Source organism: Marmota marmota, unplaced genomic scaffold, assembly GCF_001458135.2.
Source record: "Marmota marmota marmota unplaced genomic scaffold, marMar, whole genome shotgun sequence".
NCBI lineage: Eukaryota > Metazoa > Chordata > Mammalia > Rodentia > Sciuridae > Marmota > Marmota marmota.
This window is the reverse complement of record NW_026000102.1, coordinates 3,684,667-3,712,501: the sequence shown is the minus strand read 5'-3', so window position 1 is coordinate 3,712,501 and position 27,835 is coordinate 3,684,667. Positions and strand designations below refer to the sequence as shown.

Here is a 27,835-nt window from a genome sequence, read left to right as displayed (position 1 = left end):
AAAAAAAAAAAAAAAAAACCTTTGGGCAGTTTGTGGCTGTTATTTTTTTTTAACTCTATTTAGATTTTTATGTGGTGCTGAGGATCAAACCCAGTGCCTCACATATGGTAGGCAAGTGCTCTATCACTGAGCTGTAACCCAGCCCCATGGCTGTGTTATTTTTTTAAATCATCCGACATTATTTCTCTTCTTTATTTCACCAGGGTAAGCCCTGTGGCACAGGCTCTTGTCGTGGTGCCATTGACCTAGAACTCTGCTTTGCAGTCCCACCTGCTTTTGTGCCACGCTGTCAGCTCACATTGGACTCAGAGTTAGTGTGGATTTTTTTTTTTAAAAGTTTTGTTTACCTGACTTTAAATTTGCGTATGGTGAAATGTATACTTCTGCTAAGCATTTCTGAGTTTTGGACAATCTGTGGTCATGTACCCACCACCACCATCGGCACAGAGAACTGCTCCATCCAGCCCCCGAAGCTGGAATGAGGGTTCAAATGCAAGCAGGAAAATCATGGAATGAGTACTTTTTATTTAACCTAGCAGGAAACAAAAGGGACTGCAACCTCTGAAATCATAAGCCAAAGCAAACATGTCCCCCTCTAAGTTGTTTTCAGTATTTTGTAGTTTTCAGCATGCAGATTCCATGCATATTTTGTTAGATTTATAACAAACTATTTATGATTTGGGTGTTACTATAAGTGTGTAATTTCTATTTCTATTTGTTCACTGCTGGTATATAAAAATTTGCTTGATTTTTGTTACTTCCTATCCTATGACCTTGCTAGACTTATTTACCAGTTCTAGGATCTATCTTAAGACTCCTTCTAAGTAGAATCCACAAATTTTTTATGTTTATTTACTGTAATCCATATGTTTTGATATTTTGGGTTTTTCATTCAGTTAAAAATAGTTTATGGTTTTCTTTCTGACTTAAAAAAAATCCCAATTATTTAAATGTGTGTTTTTGGTTTTGTTTTATATTTTGATGGTAGGGCTGGGGATCAAACCCAGGCCCTCACGCATGCTAGGCCAGCAGTATACCACATACCCAGCTCCCAAACTGTATTTTTTTTTTAATTTCAAAATATTTTGGTATTTCCAGATACCTCTCTGTTTAATTTCATATAGCAGAAAATGCATCCTGCATTATTTTAATTGTTTTAAGTTCATTAATGTTTTGTGACCCAAAATGTGGTCCACTGTGATGTGTGTTCATGTGTACTTGCAGAGAGTTTTTAGATGGAGTGCTTTGTAAATCTCAATCAGGTCAACTTGGTTTAGTGCTCAGGCCTCACACTTTCTTGCTGCTGTCCTGTACTTGTTTTATTATTGATAACTGGACAGGAATGTTGAAATCTCCAAGAAGAGTTGTAGATTTGTCTAGTTCTCTTTATCTTTTTTTTTCTTTGAAAACTTTCCACATTTATTTACACATAGCTTAAGGAATCATTTCCCAACCCTATTTAATATTTGCAGATTTCTTTAGTTGGAAACAAAAATTCAAAATACAGCAAGTACAGGCGCGGGTGTCCCTCCAGCAGGGCTTGCCCTCTTGATCTTGCCTTTCAGCAGATGGGCTGAAGTTGGAGAGGTGGCAGTCAGACACAAAAATGTTTGCTTTAATTTCTTCCATCCATCAAGTCATAAAGGAAGCTGCCACGGAGCCTCAGAATCAGTACCCAAAAATGTGGGCTGGTCCAGTAGCTAGTAGCTCAGTGGTAGAGTACTAACCCTGCATTAAAAAAAAAAAATGGAATGGATTAGTTTAAATGAGATAATTACCAGATTGATGAGCAGTGGTTAAAAGAAACAAGACCTTCGGTGCATAGGCAAAATTACCACATTACTTGCAGAAGCAGAATTCTCTAGGACCTTTCTGTAGCCCTTTATTTACATACATTTTAAAAAGTTACTGCAAGATAGTTTAAAATTTTAACCAAAACAAGAAAAGTATGAAGTGAACAGTCAATGACACTAAATTCAACTGTTTATGAATCAAGGAACTTAAAAAGCAAATCTGGGAATTGAATTCCCTTATGACTCTAGGGCTTCAGTTAGAATCTTTTTCTGTTGATGCTATTTCTATTTTATTCTTTCAATATAGTCTCTTCAGAGTCAGAAAAATGACTTCAGCAACTTTATGAAAATCAGCAATTTTTGAGAGGATGTACCTGGGAAATCCAGTGAGCTTTTTTTTTTAGAATTTTTTTTTAATATTTATATTTTAGTCATCGTCGGACTCAACATCTTTGTTGGTATGTGGTGCTGAGGATGGAACCCGGGCCGCACGCATGCCAGGCGAGTGCCCTACCGCTTGAGCCACATCCCCAGCCCCCAGTGAGCTTTTCACAGGAGCTGACTTCTGCTCAGCTTCCCTCCCTCCCTGCGGTGGGCTGGCGGGTGCCTGGCCCCTCCACGGGGTCTTCACCCCACACTTTTCCTTGGGATGTCTTTAACCAGAAGGCCCAGGCCCAGGGCTGGTAGGAGTACCGGTGAGAAGCGCGAGGCTTGCGAGGCTCTTTCCCTCTGCTCTGGGGGCTGGGGCTTCCTTCCCGGGGACGACCTCGGGTCTGGGTGTCAGGTGGCCTGAACACAGAAGGTAAGCTGTGGGTGCGCGTGGACAGAAGTGATCGAATAGACTGTGGGCCTTGGACATCAGGTCTCTCTGTTCCACTGTGGGGACTGAGCATGGGAACTGGCCTTTTGAAAATGCCCTTGGCTAGTGGATGGGGACCCCCATTACTAAGGGGATCCCTGATGTCTCTGACTGGAAGACAGCTTGGACTCTCAGACATTAGATGTGGGAACTTGCGAGTACATTTTCCACTGAATGTCTGGCCTGCCCTCGGTGATGGTGCCTCTGCTTGGCGGAGCACCAGCTCCTACTGTTGTGTGGAATTCGGGTGTCACCAGAGAAGTGCTGGGCTGTGGTCCACAGGCTTGTTTACTGGGCCCCGGGGAGTGTGAGTGGCCGGCTTCTGTAGAAAGCCACAGCGACATTTGGGGCCCTCCAGTGGTTGCTGGTGGAATGGCGACGGTGCTTCCTGGGAACCTTGGCAAAGATCTGCCGGGAGGCACCAATAGAGGAATGAAAAGCAGTCACCACGCAGGCGCTGGTGGCCTTTGGCTTGGGGAACAGGCCCAATTCCAGCCCACACCTGCCCTGCGGGCGGCCACATTCCCCTCAAGGGTTCAGCGTCTAGTTCTCTTTGATTTCCACCTGGCTTTGCCTCACATATTTGAAGGCTCTGTTCTTCAGGGGCGTCACACCTAGGGAATATTTTACCTTTAGTAAATTGAGCCTTTGTTATTGTGTGAAGTCCCATTTCACCCCTGGTATGGTTTCTGTTCTGAAGTCTCCTTTGTCTGTATTAACATTGCCACTCTAGTTTCTTTTGATGCCTATTTTCATTCTGTAATCCTCTTTCATCCCTCTGCTTTTAAAAAAAAAAAAATTTTTTTTTTTTTAGTTGATGGACCTTTATTTCATTTATTGTTTTTATATGTGGTGCTGAGAATCCAACCCAGTGCCTCACACATGGGAGACAAGCCCTCTACCACTGAGCCACAACCCCAGCACCATCTTTCTGCTTTTAACCTGTGTAATTTTATTTAAAGGTGAGTTTGTATAAATAGAGCACACATTTGGGGCTTGTATTTTCAATCCAAACTGATAATCTCTGTCTTTTAATTGGTGTATATAGACCATTTAAATTTAATGTAATGATTAATATGGTTGAGTTTAAGCTTCCTATTTTGTCATTTGTTCTGTTTGTTCCTACTGTTTTTTATTGCTCGGTTACCTCTTTCTCCCAATTTTTGGGATTATTTAAATATTTTTGGTACTTTCTGATTTATTTATTTATTTTTGTGGTTCTAGGGATTGAAAACGGGACTTCATGCATGTTAAGCAAGCACTTCACTAAGTGACACCTCAAACCCTATTATGGTTTGGATGTGAGGTGTCCCCCAAAAGCTCACATGTGAGACAATGCAAGAAAGTTCAAAGGAGAAATGATTGGGTTGTAAGAGTCTTAACCCCATCAGTGTTTTAATCCCACTGGTAGAGATTAATTGAGTGGTAACTGAAGAGGTAGGGTGTGGCTGGAGGAGGTGGGAGCTGGGGTGTGGCTTTGGGGTACATATATTCTTTATCTATCTGGAGAGTGGAGTCCCCCCCCCCGTGCTGGGGATCCAACCCAGGGCCGTGTGCATGCAGGGCAAGCACCCTACCAACTGAGCTATATCCCCAGCCCCTCTCTGCTTCTTGATTACCATGATATGAGCTAGGCCATAGTTCAGCCTCACCTTGAGCCCCAAGAAATGGAGCCTTTTATGGACTAAGGCCTCTGAAACCGTGAGCCCTCAAATAAATCCTTTCTCCTCTTCAGTTGTTCTGGTCAGACCTTTAGTCACAGCAGCAAAAAAGCTGACTAAAACAAGCCCCTGGTACTATATTTAATTTACCTACACTAGTGCTTGTTGTCCATATCTGTTAGTATTATTACATAGGAGTTGCTCTGGACTGCACAACATACATCCCTCATTTTTAATAGTCTATCTAAATTTAATATCTTAATACTTAAAGTAAAATGTACAAGCCTTATAAACATATTTTACCCTCCTCTTTATACTTTAGTTGGTTTATGTATATCTCTACATTCATCAAACATTTTACCAACAATATATTTTTCTTTCTGCAGTCAAAATATTTTAAAGAACTTTAGAAAACAGTCTATTCTATTTAGTCAGATATTAACCACTTATCTGGTTCTTTCATTCCTAGAGCACCAAGTTTCTCTCTCATCTCCTCAGCCCAAAAAACTTCACTTAGTATTTATTTTAGAACAAGTCTGTTGGCAACAATTTTTTTACATTTTCCTTCATCTGAGAACATCTGTTTGACTCCATTCCTTAAGAATATTTCACCTAAACCGAGAGCACTGTTCCATTGCCCTCTGTCCTCCAGGGTTCCTGATGACAAATCTGCAGTCCCTCTCATCCTTCCCACGTCTGCTATGTCACGTTTCCTGGCTGCTTCCCAGAGCTGCTTCCCAGAGCTTTATCTCTGGTTGTGGGCAGTTGAGTGGGTGTATATGGGCCCATTTTCTTTGAGTTTATCTTGTTGGATGGCTCATGGAGCATCTTGAATCTTTAAAGTTGTTTTTCACCAAAATCTGAGGAGTTTTGGTCATTATTTTTTCAAATGTTTTCTGTACCAGTCTGTTTCCCCTTTATTCCTGAGACTCCAGTGGCAGAGGTGTTAGACCTTTCAGTGTTGTCCCAGAGGGCTCTGCGCCTCCTGTTCAGTAGTTTTAATCATTTTTCTCTGTTCTTCACATTGAAAATTTTCGATCTTCAAGTTCACTAACGCTTTCCTATGTTGTCTCATTCTGCTGTGTTGTTTCAGACAGTGTGTTTTTCAGTTCTAAAGTTGCCATTTAGTTCCCATTTCTTCCTCATGGTTTCTGTTTCTCTGCTGAGAAACTAGCACCTTTACCTTCATTTAAAGTGCATTCATCTTCCCTCAAGAGGTTATGTCCGTCACTTTAACACCAGTGTCCATTCCGTTATCTGAGTCAGCTCAGCATTGCGATCTGACAGTTCTTTCCCTTCGTTTGTTCACATTTTCCTGGTTCTTTATACGTTGAAGAATTTTTGACACTTTGATGATTCTCTTGGGAGACTCCATGTTCTGTTGTAATCCTCTGGAGAATATTGATTGGTTGCTGCTGTGTGGCAGGCAATCACCTGATTAGACTCATACCACAAGTTCTACCTTGTTCTCTATGAATGGTGGTTCCCACGCCACCTAAGTTGTTAAAACCTTTCCTGTGCTCCTTTGGGCCTTGCCTTTGCATGTGCCACTCTGAGGTTAACTGGAAGCATGATGGTAGTTCAGTTCTCAAAGCTCTTGTATCCTACTTTGGATTCACTCCTGCAGAATTTAAGGTCGAACCCAGGATTTGTTCCAATTCATACTTAGAACTGGGAGGGTCCCCTTCTTCAGCTCTGCCCCCTCTGCGATTCCCTGAACACTTTCTGGATCCCAGGAGCCTCTTTCCCAACCCTCTGGCCAGCAATCCGGATTTTCTTTCAGAGTTCCAACTGCACTTCCTGCCACTGGGGTTGGCTGAAGAACAGGGCTGGAGGAGGAAAAAGGGAGAGGAAGAAAAAGAGAAAAACCAGGGATTTCTCTGTACTCTTTGATTTGTGAAGGCCCCTTTTCTTGGTTCTGTGGCCAAGAAGACAGAGTCGGAGAGGTCCATGGTGGGCTGCCTTCGTGTCAAACCCGGGGAAGCAACAGAGGAAACCAAACCAGCAACACAGCCCTCCTCTCCACCTTCAGCTTTGACTCCCCGGCAGTCTGTGGCCTACTGTTTACTCTTCAGGGGTCTCAAGTTTGATCTCGTTCCTCCAAGATGGCTTGTTTGCTAAGAGGACTTAGCAGGCACTGGAAAGAGACCTTGTCCTCCTTTCCTCTTCATGGAAGTCTCAATGTCACATTCTGTGCAAACCCTTAAGTGTTGTATCTGTATTCAGAACACGCATGCGTACACCACACACATATCCAGTCTCTTTTTCCAATTTGTAGAGCAAATTCAACCCCTGGGTAGGGAAGCCCAAGAAAACAATTTCCTGACACAATGCCTTTTAAAATTCAGCCTGGAGACTGCATCTGTAGTCCTTTGGACCTTTGCAAGGTCAGTCTCATTGATTCTGCATTCTCATTTTGTTGGCTTCAATATATGGGGCAGTGGAACTTAATCAATATAAATTGGATTGCATTTCAGAGATCAGAGTTCTGCCTGCATTAGAGGATGATTGCTTTACAGCTGGAGATTCCATTTGTATTGAGCTCGGCTCCTGGTCCACGTGAGGCCTGTACTGAAGAGCTGACTGGTGAGCCTCAGCACGGCAGCCTCCTCCCCCACCTCCCCTCTCTGCTCACCAGTCGTGCCAACTATTTGTGGAGGCCACAGTTTTTAGAAGGAAAAACAGTGAATGGTTTGACCACGGGAAATATGAGACTCACACCACAAGTTCTACCTTGTTCTCTTGTAGCTGAGGAATCTGATGGTTCTTTTCTAGTCACTGAGCCTCTGGGTTTCTAAGTATGGGTGGCCTTGCACGTTCACCAAAGAACTTCTGTCTGAGTGTTCCTGCATACATTTTACCCAAGATGAGCCAAAACTGTTAGAAAAAATGACTCTGTTGTCTCTTATTATCTTTCTTCTTCTTCTTTATCACTTAACAAATGAGTCTGGCATATATTAATAAATATATCATCTGAGAGACATTAGTGCTTTAAATGTTACTTCTTTTTAAAAAACCTAGTTAAGACAGGCTTGGTGGCACCCACGTGAAATCCCAGTGACTCAGGAGGCTGTGGCAGGAAGACTGTGAATTCAAAGCCAGCCTCAACAACTAAGCTAGGTTCCAAGCAACTTAGTGAGATCCTGTCTCTAAATAAAAAATTTAAAAGGGCTGGGGTGTGTGGCTCACTGGTTGAGCATCCCTGGGTTCAATCTCCAATACAAAAAAAGAAAGAACGGGAGGAAGATAAACAAACCTAACTATTGGCTGTGATGTGGCTCCGCGGTGGAGCACTTGTCTAGCATGCATGAGGCCCTGGGCTCCATCCCCCGTGCCTCCCCCATAAACAATTTAAGTCCTAACTGCTGAAACACGTTGTTTGCATTGGGGATCCATCCACACCTAGTTGTGGCAACAGCTCCTGCTCCAAGTCTGATGAACCCTGAGTGGACGGCCCCCTTGCTGACTGGACACTGTGGACAGTCTCCAGGCAGTGAGGTGGAACCCACTCAGGAGTCAGTGGTCTGCAGCGAGCCCTCGGTGGGCTCTTGGCCCTGGCCGTCTTCCCCCAGCCCCAGACTCTTCACCGTCACCACTCTTTAGTGACAGCCAGCGCTCTCGGAATAAGACATCAGCCCTGAGCACGCTCTGCTGGGCTCCGACAGGCCTGGGTGCCGCGGAGGAGGGCTGCGGAGAGGCACCTGGAGTTCCCTCCTGCTGGGCAGACAGGGCGGGCAGCCAGGGGGCTGGGGGAAGGGGAGACCAGCGTGGGGTCAGCAGGACCAAAGAGGACACCAAGCGTGGTGTGACCAGGGAGCCACCTAAAAGCAGCTCTGAGAAGAGGAGTAAACGGGAGGCTCATTTCACCAGGACTCTCCTCTGACCAGGTCAGGGTTCGGAATTTTACCACGTGCTTGGGACTGACCTTGAAAGGAGCAATGAAAACGGCTTAGGGTGGAGCTTCCAGAGGGCAGTTATTTTCCCCTTCCTTTTTGGTTCAGGTGGGGAATTAAATCATTCTTTGCTATTCCATTAGCACTTTTAACAAAATGTCCACAAATTCTTTTTACTTGTTTCCCATTGAGAAGTGGGATGTAGGCTATCCCGCTTCAGTCTGCGCAGGTCCTGTGGACTGGTCATCCACTGCCCTGTCACAAATCACCCTAACACTCGTGCCTCGAAACAACAGTTATCCTCTCAACACTTCTCAGCAAAGAAACCGTCAGTGAGGTGAACAGAGAGCCTACAGGACGGGAGCAAATCTTTACCACACCACATCAGACAGGGCACTGATCTCCAGGATCTATAAAGCACTCAAAAACCTAACACCAAAAACCCAAATAACCCAATCAATAAATGGGCCAAGGACCTGAACAGACACTTCTCAGAAGATGATATACCATCAATCAACAATATATGAAAACATGTTCATCATCTCCAGCAATGAGAGAAATGCAAATCAAAACTAAGATTTCATCTCCCTCCTGTCAGAATGGCAGCTGTTAAGAATACAAACATCAGTAAGTGTTGGTGAGGATGTGGGGAAAAGGCACCCTCATACACTGCTGGTGGGACTGCAAATTGGTGCAGCCAATATGGAAAGCAGTGTGGAGATTCCTTGGAAAACTGGGAATAGAACCACCTTTTGATCCAGCTATCCCACTCCTCGGTTTGTAGCCAAGGGACTTAAAATCAGCACCCTGTCGTGACTCAGCCACATCAATGTTTACAGCAGCTCAGTTCATAACAGCTAACTGTGGATGCCCTCGGCAGATGAATAGATAAAGAACCTGTGGTCTATATACAGAATGGAATATTACTCAGCACTTCAAGAGAAACAAATCATGTCATTCGCAGGTAAATGGATGGAGCTGGAGAATATAATGCTAAGTGAAGTTAGCTAATCCCCCAAAACCTGCGGCCAGATGTTTTCTTTGATATGAAGCTGCTGACTCACTATGGCCGTGGCAGTGGGGGGGGCATGGGAGGAATGGAGGGACTTTAGAGGGGGGACTTGGGAGCGGCTCAGCTGCTCTGGCCTGCTCTCAGCTACCTTCAAGATTGCTGGGTCCCCAGCAGGAGGCCTCAGCTCCTCACCAGGTGGACCTTTCCATACGGTGTTGGAGTGACTCATGACCTGCCAGCTGGCCTCAGTGATGACAGATCATCACCTGCTCTTGGAGGTCACATTTCTGACCTAGTCTACTCATCCTGAGTCACTCGGAAGAGAAAGACAGTTTGTTTCCTCCCTTGGAAGGGTGCCATATCAAAGAACACTTATTCTGAAACCACTGTACCCTGTGACTTCCACCAAATACAACCCGGAGAAGTGACATTGGGTGATTCCAGAAGCTTCTTCATTGTTATGGAGACGCTTGGCCCTGAAGACTGAGTCTCCATGTTAGAAGTTGACTACCCTGAAGCCACCATGCTGTGAGGAACCTGGGGCCACATGGAGAGGCCATGTGTAGGTGCTCCAGTGGACAGCAGCATCGGCTGCAGACCTGTGGCAGCAAAGGAGTGGCCGATGCCCCAAGCCCGAGCTGCTGTGTCACTGGAAGACATGGCCCGGGCATCGTGGAGCAGAGCTGGATCACCCTGGCTGAGTTCCTAACCCACGAAATCCACGAGCATGCTGATCGCTTGTCCTAGGACACTCAATTTAGGGGCTGTTTGTTACGCAGCCTTGGGAACCGGGGAGAGGTTCCCAGCGTTCTGTCCCTGTGGGCTCAGCCTCCAGTGTGTCCAGAAGGCACTTTCCCCAGCCATCTCTCCATTTCGCTGACCCTCCTGCACTTTACTTTGTCCCTTGGACTCTGAAGAGAGAAGTCTCATTATAAATAGTGGCTGCTTCGCTTTCCACAGCGCACAACAAGCAGACCTTGCCCAAGCTCACGCTGCTGCTCGGTGGAGCAGAGGCCTGAGGGGATATCGCCGATGGAGTCCCCGTGCAGTGGTCGGAAGTAATTCAAGTGATTAACGGGAATAGCTTTCCTTTCTTTCATTTTTTGCCAAACCACCCACCTCCAAGAGTCCCACAGCCCACATAACGTGTCCCTGAAATACTGAGGAAACCCCCCGTGTGGCCCCGGGACCTAGGGCTGCGTCCGTCACAGGCAGCCTGTGGCCTGCAGGGCCAGGCTGTGCAGGGCTCATGGGAGCGGCTGGCGGTTGCCAAGTAAGGCCTTCCCTCCCCAGACCTGAGCTTCTCTTTGCCCTCAGCCCCTCTGGCCCTGGGCTGTGGCTGTGCAGTCCACACAGCGGTGTGGTCACATGGAGTCCCTCCCAGGGCTTTGTGGGGTCAGAAAAAAAGGAAGCTCACCTGGGGCCCTTCCTGGGCTGCTGCTCTCCTCACCTCTGTCCCTGTTCTTTACTCCAAGTGGCAGGTGGTGGGATTTTGTCAGCGTGACTGTGACAATGTCATAAGAATCATCAGGCTGTTGTGTACATTCTTAGTTCCACCATGGAGTGAAGTTTCGGGGTCGGGGTTTCCATTTGGGGTGTCCTGAAGGGGCCTCCCAGTAGGTAGGGCCTCGCAGTGTGTCTCTCCCCAGCAGGAGAGAGACCCAGAGGGGCCCGAGCGTCACACTCAGTCACAGACACATGCTGAGGGGCTGGGGGCAGAAGCCGAGCTTCAGGGATGGACACGGGATGACCTCTTCTCTCTGCTCTACAACATGGTGACTGTAGTTAACAGCATATAACACACTTGAGAGTTCATAGACATACAGGAGGGGGAAGGGAACCATGAGCTGGACACATGCTAACTGGCCTGACTCAGCCATTCCAAAATACATGTATATTTAAAACACCAAATTGCAAACCACAAATATACTGTATCCCATTTTTATTTGTCAATCTAAAATAATAATTGAAGATTTTAAAAGAAAGAAGCCATCCCCGAATAAGAGAGTGTGCCCTATATTGTTCCATTTGTGTGAAATTCTAGAGAACTCAAGCCAATCTGTAGTGACAGCAAGGTCAGCATGGCTTGGGTGGGCATGGGAGGGGGTGAGCTGCCAAGGGGCGCTAAGAGGCCTTGGGGGGGTGTCTGTGGTCCTGAGTGTGGCAGCTTCACACATGTGCACACGTGCCAGCTCCCTGCCTGGTGACCTCCCACCCACCCTTCCAGCCCTGCCTCACTCTGCAGTAGGGCAGCTCCTTGGTCCTCTCTGGGCCTGGAGCACCACTCTGGGGAGCACTTCGCACATGGTTTATTATGTCAAGGTATGAGTTTCCTGTTGCTGCTGTAACAAATCACCACAAACTCAGTGGCTTAAAACAACATGAACTTATTCTCCAATAGCCCTCGAAGTCCAGAGTCTGAAACAGGCTTTATGGTGCTTAAACTCAAGGGTCCGACAGCCTCCAGAGGAAAGCCACAGGCGAGAACCTGCTCCTTCCCTGCAAGACAGACACGAGCCCGCAGGGGCTACCGGGCCAGACAGACGCTCTCAGAGAGCAGGATTGGATCTTGTTGTTCATGTCCCTTTATTTCTAGATTTTGAGATGATCAAATCGTGTATTTCAAAAACACTGGGTCCAGCCCTCCCTTGGCACCAAGGTCCACTCAAGGGCAAATGCATATCCATCTTATGACAGCCCTGGGAGGCCAGCTGGTACCCTTCCCTGATCCCACAGACACTTGGGCATGGAGAGGTGAGGGGCAGGCCCCGGGCCGAGGAAGAGAGGATTTGAGCTCAGGCAGTCTGGCTGCAGAATCCTGTGGTTTTTCCTTCCTTCCTTCCTTCTGGGGATGGAACCAGCGCCTCGTGCTTGCTGGACAAGCTCACTACCACCGAGCTGCACCCCTGGGCCCCAGAATCCCATTCTTAATCATGCCACTCTGCTGGCCTTGAAATGCCAGTTTTAGGAATGACTGACAGACTGATGGGAAATATTTCTTTTCTTTTTCTTTTTCTTTTTTTAAGAGAGAGAGAAGAAAGAGAGAGAATTTTTTAATATTTATTTTTTAGCTTTCGGTGGACACAACATCTTTATTTTATTTTTATGTGGTGCTGTGGGTGCGAACCCAGGGCCCCGCGCATGCCAGGTGAGCGTGTTACCACTTGAGCCACATCCCCAGCCCCAATGGGAAATATTTCCTTCAGAGAATAACAGTGACCAAAGCTCCTATGTCCAGCCTGTACCTATAGTTACCACCACTGCAGGGTGCTCTGCCATCGGCCAGGAGGACGGCTGTGGGGCGGACCTCACAAACACAGGGAGGTCAGTGCAGTAGAGGAAGACGCCTGGGGGGTGGGGGCTGCGGAGACACGGACGACATGGCAGATGTCCACCTGTGAGTGACAGTGAATCCCTCCCCTGGGCATATCTGTAAAGCAGGAATTGAAAAGAAACAACAAAGAGAAGGGAGACGGGTAGAACAGAGGAAGGAGAATGGGGTGAGGGAGGAGGGGAGGGAAAGAGGAATCACGGGACAGAAATGGAGCAAATTAGATTCTGCGCACACTGGGTTATGTCAAAAATGAACCCCCAGGGGCTGGGGTTGTGCTCGGCGATAGAGCACTCGCCTAGCAGGTAGAGGCTCTGGGTTCCAACCTCAGCACCACGTAAATGTAAATAAATAAAGTTAAAAAATGAACCCCACTATTTTGTGTCACTGTAATGCACTAATAGAAGCATTAAAAATTTGCTCAGAGTGTACATCTCATGCTTAAATTTCTTGCAACAATAATGATAATTGCCCATCCTGATTTGGTAAGCGTGAGTATAGCTTGACCTCTGCATTTTAATGAATTCACAGATGATTCCAGGGCTGAGGTCCACAGACCCCACTTTGAGTAAACAGGGTGTACGCATTTGTAACAAAAAGTGTGTGTGTGTGTAATTCATTTATTCATGTCCAGGTACAGAGAGACTCCTACACTGAACTGGAAACAGTCCTCTCTAAATGGGGATTTTTGAGTGGTTTTCCCCTCCCTTTAGTAAACTGTTCGTTCTCAAAGGTTTAATAATTGGTCTGTAAAGAAAACACTTAAAATGCAATAAATCTTACTGATTAAGAAAGAGAGAGAGAGACCAGCCTTGAGGGTCCCGTGGGAAGCTGGGCATTGGGTGCTGCTTTGCTGGACCCTCCTCTATGACCATGGGAAAGGGAGTGCCAGGAACCATGTGAGAAAATGTCCCTGAGTGTTTCTGTCCTGTGTGATCCCTGCACACAAGAAGCCCTATGTGCCTGTGAGGAAAGAATGGATCCAAGAGAGAACCTCAACCCTGGTCACCCAGCATGAGCAGGACGTGGCACCTCAGGAGAAGGTGCAGAGGTAGGACTGGTCACGTGTGGATGGAATCCTACTGCTGCAGACACTAGCAATCTGCCCAAGTTTTCTTTAACAAAAATTGAACAGGAGAAGGTGCTAAGGACAAGTTTCCTAAATCTTTGCTTTCCATTTAAACCTCTCTCTGGTGGTAACAACAAGATATGGCCTTGTACCAGTCAGCTTGCTGTTACTGTAACAAAATGCCTGAGAATGGGCTGTGGTTGTGGCTCAGCGGTACAGCACTTGCTTAGCGCTGGTGAGGCCCTGGGTTCAATCCTCAGCACCACATAAAAACAAATTATAAAATAAAGGATTGACAACTACAACTAAAAAATAAATATAAAAAAAAATGCCTGAGAAAATTAACTTATAAACAGAAAGGGCTTGTTTTGTGGGGGAAGGGTGCAGAGGTGTGGAGAACGAATGCCACTTTTCACATTTCTGTTCACTCTGAAAATGCTTTCTAGGGAAGATATTATAAGGGCTGAGTGGAATTTTTTTCTGGGTGTTATTTGAACTTCCATGTGTTAAGCCCCCCCCCCCAAAAAAAAATCTCTGCTTCATCTGTAGTTAGAAACTTGAGTTTTTAAAAGCCACGTTGCAGATCAGTGGGGACAGCAGAAAGGCATGCTTTCCACCAAACGTACACATCTGTGTGATGTGGGTTCATGGAAACAGGTGCAGACTTCCTCCAACTAAACCTAAACCCGGGTTTCACAGGTGACTTCTACCAAATGTTTTCAGAACCAGCTGTGATTGAATCACAGCCTTGAAGTAGAACTGTCATGTGTGTTGTGTGTGTGTCTCGCTGTGTGGTTCTTGATGGAAGATGTTCCTGAGCAAAGAAATGGTAGATGTCTGAGGTGACAGACCTGCCAATTGCCCTGCTCTTGTCATCCCATCGTCACACATTGTCCATAACATCGAAAGGTCACACTGTACCCCAGACAGAAGTGCAATGCAGTGTGGCAGTTAAAACCAAGTATATTTCTAAAAGATGATGTTATCAAGCTGGGCGTGGTGGCACAGCCCTGTATTCCAGTGGCTCAGGAGGCTGAGGATGGAGGATTGCAAGCTCAAGGCCAGCCTTAGCAACTTAGCAAGGCCCTCAGCAACTTACTGAGACCCTGTCTCTAAATAAAAAATAAAAGGGATAGGGGTACGCTCAGTGGGTAAGCACCCCTGGGTTCAATTCCCAGTGCAAACAAAGTGGGAGGGGGAGAGTGAGAGAGAGAGAGAGAGATTAGGTTATAGCTCTATGAGTCCAACCAGAGTGCACACTTGCAAGCCAAGTGTGTGCTGTCCATTACTTTATGTTTATCAAGCACCACCAAAAAAAAAATGTTCCTGACGGAAGCTTTAAAATGCTTTTGCTTTAAAATGCTATTTCCTATTGCTCAAGAAAACAAGTGATTCTATTACATAAAGAGAATTCTGACAACTCACTGTAAAAATCTGATGAGCTTTTCTCTATGCTCAAGTTTCTTTTTGAGAATTAGGTCCAGTAGAACGCACATGTTGAGAAAGAAGCTTTATGGATCATGTATAAAATTATATTTGAGTCATTTTTGTTTTTAAGTTATGTGAGGAGAATGAATTCTGCTTCCATATTCTTAGGCCTGCGTAGATGAGGATGTGCTTTATGATGAAGCTTCTAAGGGTCTGTTGACCCTTTAATGTGTGAGGAACGAGTTATTGGGAATCTGGCTGTTTGGACATCACCATCTTGTCCTGTTCTGTGCTGCTGTAGCAGAACACCTGGGCCCGGGCTGATCAGGAGCGGAGGGTTATCGGCTCCCAGTTCTGGGGCTGGAGGTCCAGGATCAAGGCCTCTGGAGCAGGCCTTCCTGCTGCATCAGCACATCGACAGGGACCGGGGAGCAGGGCGGTGAGCGCGCCTTTCACGACCACGTTCCGTATCCACTGCAAGTTTGTAAAAGACAGGAACGTCCCTGATGGTCTAGGAGAAGTCACCTCTGCAGCCATCAGGGCCCTGGGTTTAATTCAATGAAGATTTTTACTTCCAGTGATTTGAGGACTGTTCAAACATTTCCTTTCTTCTAAAGTCAGTTTTGGTAAACTTTTTTCCTAGGCATTTGATCCTTTTGCTTAAGTTTTCAAATGTGCTGTCAAAAAGTTGTTCGCTGCAATCTCTTACGCCGTGATGGGTTTCCATCCCCCGCAGATTACTTGGCACACGTGGAGCCTGGAGTTGAAGGGAGCTGTTGGAACACGGCTGAGGTTCTCCGGTCAACAGTAACCTGGCTCAAGACAGCGGCGCTGCGGGTTGGAAAAACAGACTGGATTCTGGAAATACAACCTGGTGTGTTGGTTCACGAATGGCCAGAGAGAGGGCATGGCCCGAAGATTCCAGTCTGTCACCTGTGGGCGCAGAAGCAGGAGGGGCTGGCTGCAGAGGGACAGGACCGCTGCTGGAGAGGCCGCCGATCAGGAGCCCAGCTGTGGATCGGTGCAGTGCTTCTTGCTTCAGGTGTGGTTAGCGGAAGGATGCTCATGTCTTCGTTTTACCCACGGCCCGACAGCCAAAGAGAGGCTAGGCAACCCCTCAGCCATCACAGAGGAGGAGCTGGGCTCGGTTCAGTGCCACCAAACACAAAGCAAAGTTCTTGACCAGATTGGAGCGTCTTGGCCTGGAGAAGTCTGTGAGGCCCCGCGAGGACAGGTCCAGCAGATAACGGGGAGCTGGAGCCATGGGAAGGGGAGGAGCACTGCAGCCAGACGGAACCCCAAACTCAAGTGTCGCATGGCCAGAGTGAGTTTAGTGGGTTCAAGGAATGGAAGGAAACCCAGTGGTGCTGGGGCAGAGCCAGCAAGAGGAGAGGGTGGTGGATGGGGTGGGGGAGAGAGGAGGCCATGGCTGGGCAGGAGGTCGGACTCAGAGCCGGGGGCACCAGCTCCGGCTGAGGCCATGGGGGCTCAGCGCCCTGGCGGAGAGGGCTGCAGGGGGCTGCAGTTCTCCTCCTGGTCCTACAGTAGCATCTGGACCTCACAGATCCTTGGCCTCAGGCTCTCCTGGTGCCCTCCCTGTGGGGTCACAGAGACCAGCCCCTGTGTGCAGAGTCCTGTGCCCACAGAACCACCTGCACCCTCCTGAGGAAGGTCAATCCAGTTCCCGGTCTCTGGATCCTGGGCAGGATGCCCACCTCCTCAGGGGGTCCAGCCAGTGGCTCTGATGGGGAAGGGGCCATTTCCTGGGGCAGCAGGTATGTCCTGATAACACTCTGAAGATCATTTCCATTGACATTATGTCATTTGTGCCTGGAAACGGCTTGGTGTTTGTGTTGCCTTTTCTGTGCATATATTTTTAAATTCACTTTTTTATTTTAATTAGGCATAAGTGACAGCAGGATGCATTTTGACTCACTGTACCCAGTTGCAGCGCAGCTGTTCATTTTCCGGATTGACCTACCCAGGACGGCATCTCTGTTCTGTTGGTGGGCTGCTCGTCGTGGTTAGACGACTCTACTGTCCTCCCATTGCGTCCTCGGCCTCTCTCGTTTCCCTCAGCCCCGCAGGTTGACCTTGAGCACAACAGGCGCTGGCCACCGGCACCGATTCCAGGCAGATGCCGACCTCCTTGTCCTTCTCCTTCCTGCCTGGGGTGGGGTGGGGGCTTTCTCTCCTGGATCCCAGGAGGACGTCCTTACTGCCCTCTGGCGGCGGAGGGGTTTCTGTTCTGCACCGAGCGAGCGTCAGATGCTTAGAGATAGCAAGAAGGTGAAGGGAGGAGGAGTGGGGGATCAGAGCAGGCTAAGCCATTTGTGCCGGCATCCCAGATACCAAACTGGCACGACACCCTACCGACAGGTGGCTCATCTGTTTCGAGGACACACTGTCCCAGGGCCTGTTTATAGGCCAGCCTATGCTTTTGTACTTAAGGATTACAAAGTACAATGAGCTCTAGAGAGTGATTTGCAAGCTATTTGGATGCACCTGTGTCAAGTGGCTGACACATTCTGCTGAGAGCCATAGCCAAGTAGGAATGACCGTGGCATTTTTGGTTGAAAGGTGACGCCAGCAAGCCATTGAGATGATAATGATCATGTTAAGATGTGCATTCAATTGGAGATTGGACCCCTGCTGTCCGCCTCGGCCTGCTACTTTGGAGCTCTGCAGGACTCCTGGAGAGTTCCCATTGGTTGGGGAAGTGCGGTAGGAGGGAATTCCGGAGGAGGGATTTCCTGTTGGTGTAGTGTGTCCCGGGAAAAGGCTGCGTGCATGGCATTCCCGGGAGTTTTGGAAATAAAGTTTGTTCCTGCTTGAGTGGCTCCTGATTTTGTGCCCAGCCAGACTGCGGCAACATTCACAGAATTGGAGTCTTGGGCCTTCACTCTTTCCTATACCCAAGAGCCAAAAGGCTCCAGGCCGACCCTTGTCTCAAAGCTGAGACCCCAAAGCTGGAAGTCGGAGGAGAACATCGTGGTTGTTATTACCCCTCTGACGTACTTTTTCTCATCAGGTGAAAAAGAAGTCTGCTGCTCATGACTGCCAGGGTTAGAATTCAGGATTTTGTGATTTTTGATTTTCAGATCTTCGAATAAAATTTTCCCTAAATTTATATTATAATCTATTTTTCATTGATCTCATTATAATTTAACTTTTTTGGTTTTAATATGATTTTTATTTTACACCTGGATTTTAAGAAATGTGTCTAGGGCTGGGGATGTGGCTCAAGCGGTAGCGCGCTCGCCTGGCATGCGTGCGGCCTGGGTTCAATCCTCAGCACCACATACAAACAAAGATGTTATGTCCGCCAAATACTAAAAAAAAAAGAAAAGAAATGTGTCTAATGTTTGAAGCAAAGACGTGCAGTCGATTTACTTTGACAGGGGGACTTTGCTTTCAGACTGCCCTCTGATCATTGCTTCTTACTGCTCTTAAATACTGTATGACACAGTATCTGTGAATCACTACGACACATGATCTGGTGGCAGGGAAGTGAGCATAGAGTATCACCGTTGCCAGGACAGGCAAACACCAGTGTAACAGCTGGCTGTAGGCGTTGGCCCAGTGTTTGGCAAACACCAGTCTAGACATTGCTGCACGATGAACATGTGAATCAGGAGATTTTGATGAAGCAGGTCACCCTCCCTGGTGCGGGTGGCTTATCAGGCAGCTCAGCTGAGAAGGGAAGAGTGGTTCCTGCCAGTTGGTGCCCTTCAGCTCGGTCTGCAGCGTCAGTCCTTCCGGAGTGGGTGGGCGTCCTTCCCGAGTGTCTAAGGACAAGTCAGAGCTCCTCCTTGGTGCCTGGCCTCCCTTTTCCGGAGGCACCACGGGCAGCAGAGACATGGGGCTTCCTGAGGTTGGGTCTGCTGGTCTCCTGGAGGGTGAGCACGTGCCTGTTTAGCTCCTTTCCTCAGGACACTACAGAGGAGGTGGGGCCTTGTCCTGCCGGGGACTCGGGCCCTGCAGCCTCCCTCACATGGGAGGGTGGGTTCTTATCAGGGCTCAGGAGCTCTGCAGAGCGCATCCTGTTGAGCGGCTGACTGCTGCAAGGATGGAGCTTTGGTCTTCTCCTACTTGCCCTGGGTGCTTCTTCCAACACCCATAGCATTCACACAGCTGCAACAGGCAAGTGGGGTTTCGTTCAGGAGGGGCACATCCTGTTTTCATTGATTTGTGAAGAAGCATTCACAACAAATTAAGTTATAGAAATGTCAAAGGCGGTACCTTTGCATGTTCCTGCAAAAATGTTTCGTGTGGATCGAAACCTGAAGCTCACATTTGTTCTGCATCCCTACAGAGGCCTCTGGAACAGAGATTGGTGACTGTCTTACCTGTTTGCTCACTTCTGGACATAGCTAAAGAAAAAAAAAAAACTGGAAGAGTATTCACCCAACACCAATACCAACCCAATACTGACACCAGGAGCCCAAAGCCAATACCAATACCAACCTAATACCAACACCACAAGCCCAACACTAATACCAACAAATACCAACACCAGGAGCCCAACACCAATATCAATACCAATACCAATCCAATATCAACACCCCAAGTTCAATGCCATTATCAATATCAATATCAACCAAAACTAATACAGCCAATACAAGTGATACCAGAACTGGAAATCAGGATCAGGTCCTCGTTCCCCTGGCGCTGAAGATTAAACACCCGAGAAACACGGAGGCAAGCTAGGAAAGCAAGTTTTCCTTAAGAATCAGACAGACAGAGAGCAGACTTCTCCAGAGCTGGTGCTGCAGGAGTGGGTACTTCTTGCTTTTTACAGAACCCCATCCTCTCTTTCTTTCCTGCATATGTGCCCAGAGGCAGGAAGGAGTAGCCCCGGAGGGTACTTGCTTGGTTGGAAAGTGCAATCTTCCCCTAAGGGAATGTTAGCATCCCATTTCCTTTTCTTGGATAATTGGCACCCATCTTTCCAGACTAATCATTTATTGTTTATGCTGACTCCTGTACTTTGCCACTGTCTCACCAGGAGCCCAACACCAATATCAATATAAACCCAATATCAATACCGCAAGCCCAACACCAACCAATACCAACACCAGGAGCCCAACACCAATATCAATACTAATATCAACCCAATACCAACACCATGATCCCAACACCAATACCAATACAAACCCAACACTAACACCATGAGTCCAATGCTAGTATCAATACCAAGACCAATATCAGTAAAACACCAGTATGGATACCAATCCTAACCTGAACCCAACACCAATATCAATATCAATGCCAACACCCTGAACCAAACACCAATATCAGTTCTACTAATTCTAACCCAGTACCAGCACCTGGAATACAACACCAGTACTGATACCCAACCCCATGTCACCATGAGCATGGTATGAGGAGGAAGGCCCGGATGGATGTTCAAGTATGTAATGCCAGCTGACATAGAGCATAGAGCTCCTGATGAAGCCTGGTCAAGGGACGCAGGTGCATGAACATCCATGATCACAACCAGCAATCATGATGGCCTTTGTGGATGGAGCTACAGTCATTGCTGGAAAGGAAGAGGAACTGTGTCCCCTGGGTGTCAAGAATTCATGGAAAGAAAAGTGCACGTGGAACACGGTCTCAGAAAATCAGAGCACACCCCAGGCTGGAAGGAGCCTTGTCTTGGACAGAGCTGGGAGCCGGCTCAGCCCTGTCCAACGAGGGCGTCGTTCAAGTCCATCCTGGGGCAGGACAACAGTCATTAGGAAATGACTGCTAAAGTTATGATAAAAATATGTGATTGAAGTATTTTTGAAATCTCTTAAATGTCAGCCTCCTCTAAATAGCCATGTGGATTATATGGCCCGAGTTACCAATCTCAGGCTAACTTGGCCCTTGTTTTCCCTTCTGTAACTTCACTAGGAAATCCACACAGATGTCACAGGGTGGAAGAACGCCATTAAAAATAAATCTTAAGCTGGGCGCAGTGGGGCACACCTGTAATCCCAGCAGCCCAGAAGGCCGAGGCGGGAGGATCGAGAGTTCAAAGCCAGCCTCAGCAAAAGCAAGGCACTAAGCAGCTCCGTGAGACCCTGTCTCTGATAAAATACAAAATTGGGCGGGGATGTGGCTCAGTGGCTAAGTGCCCCTGGGTTCAATCCCTGGTACCAAAAAATAGATAAATAAAATAAATTTTAAAACTTTACTCAAGCCAGGTACAGTGGCACATGCCTATTGAAGGATGGGAACAATAGGCCCCAGGGAACTTCCCTTATCCACACTGTCCCCCACTGCCTCGTGCCCCACCCTCACTGAGCCCACCACCAAGCTCCTCCGAGACCTGGCCCTGCTAAACCCTGCAGAACCCAGGCCCTGCTGGAGCCAGGCCATTTTTCCCCCTGACAGTCAGCCCCCTGTTCTTGGTGAAGCATCACTGATCCGTGGAGTCTGTCTCCATTTCTTTTTCTTTTTGAATTTCCTTTCATTTGCTTTCACCTAAAATCCCAGCTTCTTGGGAGGCTGAGGCAGGAGGACTGCAAGTTCAAAGCCAGCCTCAGCAAGTTAGGGAGACCCTGTCTAAAAATAAAAGGTAAAAAAGGCTGGGGATGTGGCTCAGTGATCAAGTGCCTCTGAATTTAATCCCCAGCACCTCCCCTAAAAAAAAACAAGAACAAAAACAAAAAAAACCTCAATCAAATGCCTCCCTGGGTCGATATAATTCCAACATAAGTAACTTAGATTCTCATAGTTTGCTCCTTTCTCTGTGCAGATGATCAAAATTGTACTAACTCCATAGGAGAAAGCTACTGGCCATTTCCCAAAAACAGCAAAAAATTTAATTCAGGAAATACACCTTCTTGTCCTGTGGCAAAATATAAGGGTTTGTCTCTGTTTTAAAGGAGACGTCCCAGAATACTGGGAAGCATTTGTGAAGTGCCCTCTCGTCTCCATCCAGGGGTCAGAGAGCCACAGATCTGGCCTCACAGGCTTTGGCCTTTGCAGTCAGGTAGGGAGAGTGGACACATGCAGTTGTGGGAGGGCAGAGGGGGCCCAGGGCAGTGCTCTGGGGGGACAGACTGTCCTGTGCAGTGGGTCAGATTCACAGAGGAGGCTGCTTCACAGACATTTAAGGAAAAGCAAGGTTTTTTCCAAGTTGGTGGGGGCGTTGTCTTAGACTGTTAGGCTCCTGTAAAAGATACTGCCCACCAGGTGGCTTAGACAACAGAAGTGTGCTGCTCATGGTCCCAGAGGCTGGAAGTCCAAGCCCGGCAGATCTGGTGTCCTGGAGCTGGTTTCCTGCTTCACAGGTGGTGCTTCTCACTACGTCCTCACCTGGTAAACAGGTGAGGTCTCTTCAACCCTTATAATAAGGGCACTAATCCCCATTCACAAAGCCCCCCCATGACCTAATGACCTTCCCAAGGCCTCGCCTCCTAACACCTTCACCTTGGATGACTGTGAATTGCAGTGGGGACACAAACATTCAGACTATAGCAGGTGCTTCAAGCAGGGGAGCAAGTCTGGGGACGGCCCGGCCTCATGACAGTACTGTGTGTGCCCAGAACCACCAGCAATTTGAGGAGAGACCAGCTTGTTGCAGGAGTGGGAGGTGAGCAGGCCTGTGAGCTGCACCCCGTGGGCACTGGAAGCCGGGGAGGGATGGGAGGCTACAAAGCAAATGGAGTATCATCTGTCCTGTTGTAGAGACTGTGAGTTGATTAGACGGTGGGGCGAGGGAGAAAGCCCAGGTGACACCCAGACTTCTTGCATATGAAGGGGTCTGAATTGAGTTACCACCAGCAAGAATGAGACCCCCGGGGGAGGAGGGGGTTCTAGGTAGTAAGACAATGAATTCAACTTTGAAAGGTGGGGAAAAGTGAAACCTCTAGCTGAATACGGGTTAGGGGTTTATCCCACCCACCCACCACCCGTCATCTATCCCTCCATCCATCCATAAATCTACCTACCCATCCATATGTCTGTGTGTGTATGATCTATGATTTATGTGTTACCCATCCAAGTTCTCCGTTCACCTTTATCTAATGGTCCCATGCCTTGGTTGTCTTCCTCTGAATTAGTTATCTTGGGGGCTGTAAATCGTATTCTTTCCCCCCCCCCTTTTTTTTTTTTTTTTTGCTTTTTAATGTCATTACTTCCCTCTTCTTCAGGGATACCTGGTTGCTCTGAAATGTGGTATATATAAACAGGCAGGATACGTGTTCATTTCTTCTTTTGATTAAAATTCAAAGGTTTTGATGGGAATCTTAGGTAGAATTTTCCCAGGAAAAAAAGTTAGAAGGCAGAAGATGGCTTTTCTTTTCTCATTAACAGTGATAGAGAAAAATAAAAAGGAAAAGAAAAATAGCCTTGGTCTAAATGGCAGCCTTGTATGTGAAGAGTCTTCTACAGACCCCTCCTCTCCCATCCGGGTGCATGCTGGGGTTTGTTATTTTGCAGTATTGCAGGTATTTCCTAATAGTCTACACAAGTTATTTGTCCAATAAAAAATTAGAAGTTATAGAAATAGGGGCTGGAATGGAGCTCAGTGGTGGGGCTTTGCCTGGCGTGTGTGAGGCCTGGGTTCAATCCCCTGTACCACCCCACACGGTTATAAAAATAGACTGATGGCTATAAAATCAGACACATCTAATCACATCACTCATCACTTACGATTCTGAACTATGTGTGGACACAAATCCCTGGAAGTGTGGTCCCAAGGCCCCCTGGAGCAGCAGAGGGCTGAGCCAGAGCTTCAGGGAAGAGAGCAGCTCTGCATCCATCGTGGGGGAGGAAGGAACGGGAGAGGGCTCCTAAGGGTAAGCAGGCACTCCCTCATGTTTACCTTGTTTTATTCTGTGATATACCGGAGAAGAAGTGTGTTCTAACAATCTGGGTCATTTTTAAGACTCCTAAGCATGAATAGAAGAGGAAGCAGGTTGCAGACACAGTCAGATTCGGCACTCAAGTTGGGAGGCACACCTGCACCTGGAGGCCACGGGGACTTCCCCACGCCCTACGCCCTCCCTTCATCTGCACAGAGGCTCACTTCTGACCCCAGCAAAAGTGCCTCCAGCATGTGGCTCCTTTAAGATTTCTTTTCTTTTTTTTTTTTTTTTTAGCATTTCAGTTATTTACTTATGCATTATCTATCTATCTATTTATTTATTGCAGTACTGGGGATGGAAACCAGGGGTGCTTACAACAGCCAATGGACAATGAGTTCCTGTACACTGTGGCACAGTTTTGTTTTGTTTTGTTTTTGTTTTTTAATCTCTGAGACTCTCAGGTCTTCAATTCAATAGCTACTCCAGGAGTAGAGGTAAAAATACACGAATGTGTTCTCTCCTGAACATTTTATTTTATTTTATTTTGGGGGGTACCAGGGATTGAACCCAGGGAACCCCACCACTGAACCACACCCCCAGCCCTATTTTGTATTTTATTTAGAGACAGGGTCTCACTGAGTTGCTTAGTGCCTTGCTTTTGCTGAGGCCGGCTTTGAACTCGTGATCCTCCTGCCTCAGGCTCCCAAGTCTGGGATCACAGGTGAGCGCCACTGTGCCTGGCTGAATATTTTCTTTTTGAAGTCTCAAATCCACATGTGGCCAGTCACTTTCTAGGTTATGATTCATGAACCAAGACCACAGTAAGAAGCCAGGAGATCCTGGTACTAGCCAGACTTAACACAAGCCACTCAACCTTGAAGGGCCACTTCCTCCCTTGGGACTTCAGCTTTTATTTCCCTTTCGATTTGGAAACTTTGTGGTTCTACATGGCTGACTGGCATGTAAATTGGTAAACCTTTTTGGAAAGTGATTTTTTAAAAAAAAAAAAAAAAAAGAATTATTCTAGGTAGGAAACAGAATTCCAGTTTTAAAATCATGTTCTCCAAACAGCTCTTATGATACAGAAATGCACATCATATAGTATAATTTCATTTGCAAAGTATATTTATTTGTTAATGTCATGCAAACCCTCCAGAAATGTGTCCTTTAAAGTAGCAGAACACTGTTTCACTGTCAGACATGTCAGCAGAACTCATTTGAAAAGTTTAACGTGTGGGATATTTTACCTTGTAGGGAAACCCGGGCTAAACTCAACTTCCTGTGTTTTTGTAGTGAACAAGGAAGAATTGGGATGTAAGTGTGGTTGTCAGACCGTGAAGGTTCCCAGTGGGTGCCTGGTGTCCCTGACACTGGACCTCACTTGGATTGTCTTCCTGGGGCCTCATAGAATCAGACCAGTTACATTGTACTCGGAAGCACGACAGCTGTAGGATGTGTGATTGTGATTGCACTGATCTGTAAGCATTTCTCACACTAGGAAACTTGAACGACTTACTAGAAGTATGTGTTATTGAGCCAAGTGCGGCTAAACACGGTTCAAGCTTGTGGAGTAAGAATGTGACAAGGGCGTTGCTCCAGCGCTTGGTTTGTGTGTGGCAGTGCGCTAAGCGCCTTGTTCACAGGCTTCACATCTACAGGCCAGGTGTAGAACCTCTACCACAGCATAGAGGACTCGCCAACTGGTTAAGGGCTCTCAGGTCCAGTGGCAATGATGAAGCCTCAGACAGACCCGGTCCAAAGCCTGGGAACTTAACCCTGAATCCTATGGCCTCCAGTGGTTTGATTAGGTGTGTGGGTTGGAGGAGTTTTCTGTGGATTCTGGCTTGCTCTCTGCCTTTCATAAATAGCGGTAATGCCAGGCGAGGTGGCCCACACCTGTAATCCCAGCTACTGGAGAGAATGAGCCAGGGGGATGCCAAGTTCAAGGCCAGCCTGGGCAGCTTAGCAAGACCCTGTGTCAACATCAAAAACAACACAAAACAAATAAGAGAGGCTGGGGATGTGGCTGAGCGGTCGAGTGCCCCTGGCTTCAGTCTCCAGGACTGCAAAATAAACAAGAGCAGTAGTAAACAGAAACCTCAAGAGTAGGACCCAGGGATTTCCTCCGTATGGCAGCGTGTGCTGGCCAAATGCCACGTCACCTGTCCTACCCACGTCTGGCAAGTTGTCTCTCCACACTGGGGACGGTGGTTTATTTCACAGGAACTTCCCAAAACCAAGAGCAGAATTAAATTCCGTCCAAGCCTCATGCTGCATGAGAGCCATGGGCCCTGCCTCGCAGGTTTTGGGCTTTGCAGTCAGGAAGGGAGAGTGGATGCATGCGGTCGTGGGAGGATGGAGGGGGCCCAGGGCAGGGCCCAGGAGGGACAGACTGTCCTGTGCAGTGGGAACAGAAGCAAAGTAGGACACACGAGCTGCTTCCCAAAGAAAGGTGGGATCTTCCCCTCTCCCACCCAGCTGCGCCACACGGAAAACAGGACCAGCGTTGTGCTCAGCCCGTGGTGCCTACTGCAGAGTGAAGGGCAGTGAGAGCCACAGCTGGCCATGAGCAAACCACCGAGAGTCTCACAGTCTCACGGCTCACCAGCTGCCTCCACTGAGCTCAGGCAGAAGAGAACTTGGCAAAACCTTATCTTGAGAGAAAGGAGCTCATGTTGCAGGACTATTTTCTTGCCAGCTATATACCCATAAGTGGTGGCTACCAACGCAGCTCCCTGATCCCATCCATCCATCCATCCACCCACCCACCCATCCATCCATCTACCCATCCATCCATCCACCCATCCATCCAACCACCCATCCAACCATCCATCCATCCATCCATCCATCCATCCAACCACCCATCCAACCATCCATCCATCCATCCATCCATCCATCCATCCACCCATCCAACCATCCATCCAACCATCCATCCAACCACCCATCCAACCCATGGGAGTGCCCACTCTCCAGAAGTGGAGACCACAGTGGAGAATCAGACAAAACCCCTGCTCAGGGGCTGCCTCGAATGTGAGAGGCAGATGATGAATGAGCAACAGACAGACAGTCCAAGCCGGTCCACACACAATGCCGTCTGTGAGGCCATATGCAGTCTCATGCTAGGTAGTGATGATGGTGTCCCCTTCTGGTGACTTCCCTCCCGACTAAAGCGCACAGCACATCTGTGTAGCTTGGCCTTTGGAAGGCTGGGTTGGTGGCTCTTTGGGACAGTAAAGATGGGGTCGGGTGGGGGCAGGGAAAGAGCAGGCGAGGAGGGAGGGGCGGGGGGAGGAAGGAAGGGAGTTCCGGCTGGGCAATGACCTCGGCCAGGACCTCGCCTTCCAGAGGCCTAGGACAGAAGTCCCAACATTGTCCCTGTTTCCTCCTTGGCCTTTTCACCCACCAGAGGTGGCTGTGTGCAGTGGTGTGCTGGTGCCTGTCCCCACTTCCTGTGTTTTTAAGTATTTTTGTGAACCGATCAGCTTTATTTTCAGAAAAAGCGAAGTGTTAGGTTTAAATGCCTTGATTGATAGCATGAAACAGTGTGTAAGAATCTGTCCTCCGAGTCCTTGGCTTCTCTCTTGCAAAAGGACTTCCTTATGACTTCTCTGTCCAGCACTTTCTGTCCTACCCTTCCCTTGGAAAACCCCAGTCAGGGCCTGTGGGCTTGGCCTCTGCTGGGCCCTTCTGGGAAAAGCAGACGTGTTCTGGATTTGGACCTGGACCCTGCAGGGAGAAGACCCCTCACCCAGAATGAGCAAGCCCCCCTCAGCCTCCTCTGGGCCCATTCCTCTCCCCCGCCCTCTGTCCCTGCCCCCAGTCAGCAGAGGACCCCAGAACCTCAGCCAGGCCTCCTGTCCCTCCTCCCAGCCCGGGGCCCCCACCCCGCATCTGCGCTTGTCCTCTGCTCTTAGCTGGAGGCCGCACCCGCTTCCCCTGAGCGCTCCCGTCCTCTCAGGCAGCTGCCCCCTCCTTGCGCCTGGACCCC

The 27,835-nt window shown here is 47.9% G+C and overlaps 1 long non-coding RNA gene across 1 annotated transcript; it reads left to right on the top strand.

The window, feature by feature from the left end:
* Positions 1–4,256: 4,256 nt before the first annotated feature.
* On the top strand, positions 4,257–7,294 carry LOC125610788. The gene is made up of 2 exons (XR_007340804.1): positions 4,257–6,700; positions 6,791–7,294. It is a non-coding gene; the product is annotated as an uncharacterized LOC125610788 (long non-coding RNA).
* The last annotated feature ends 20,541 nt before the right edge of the window (positions 7,295–27,835 follow it).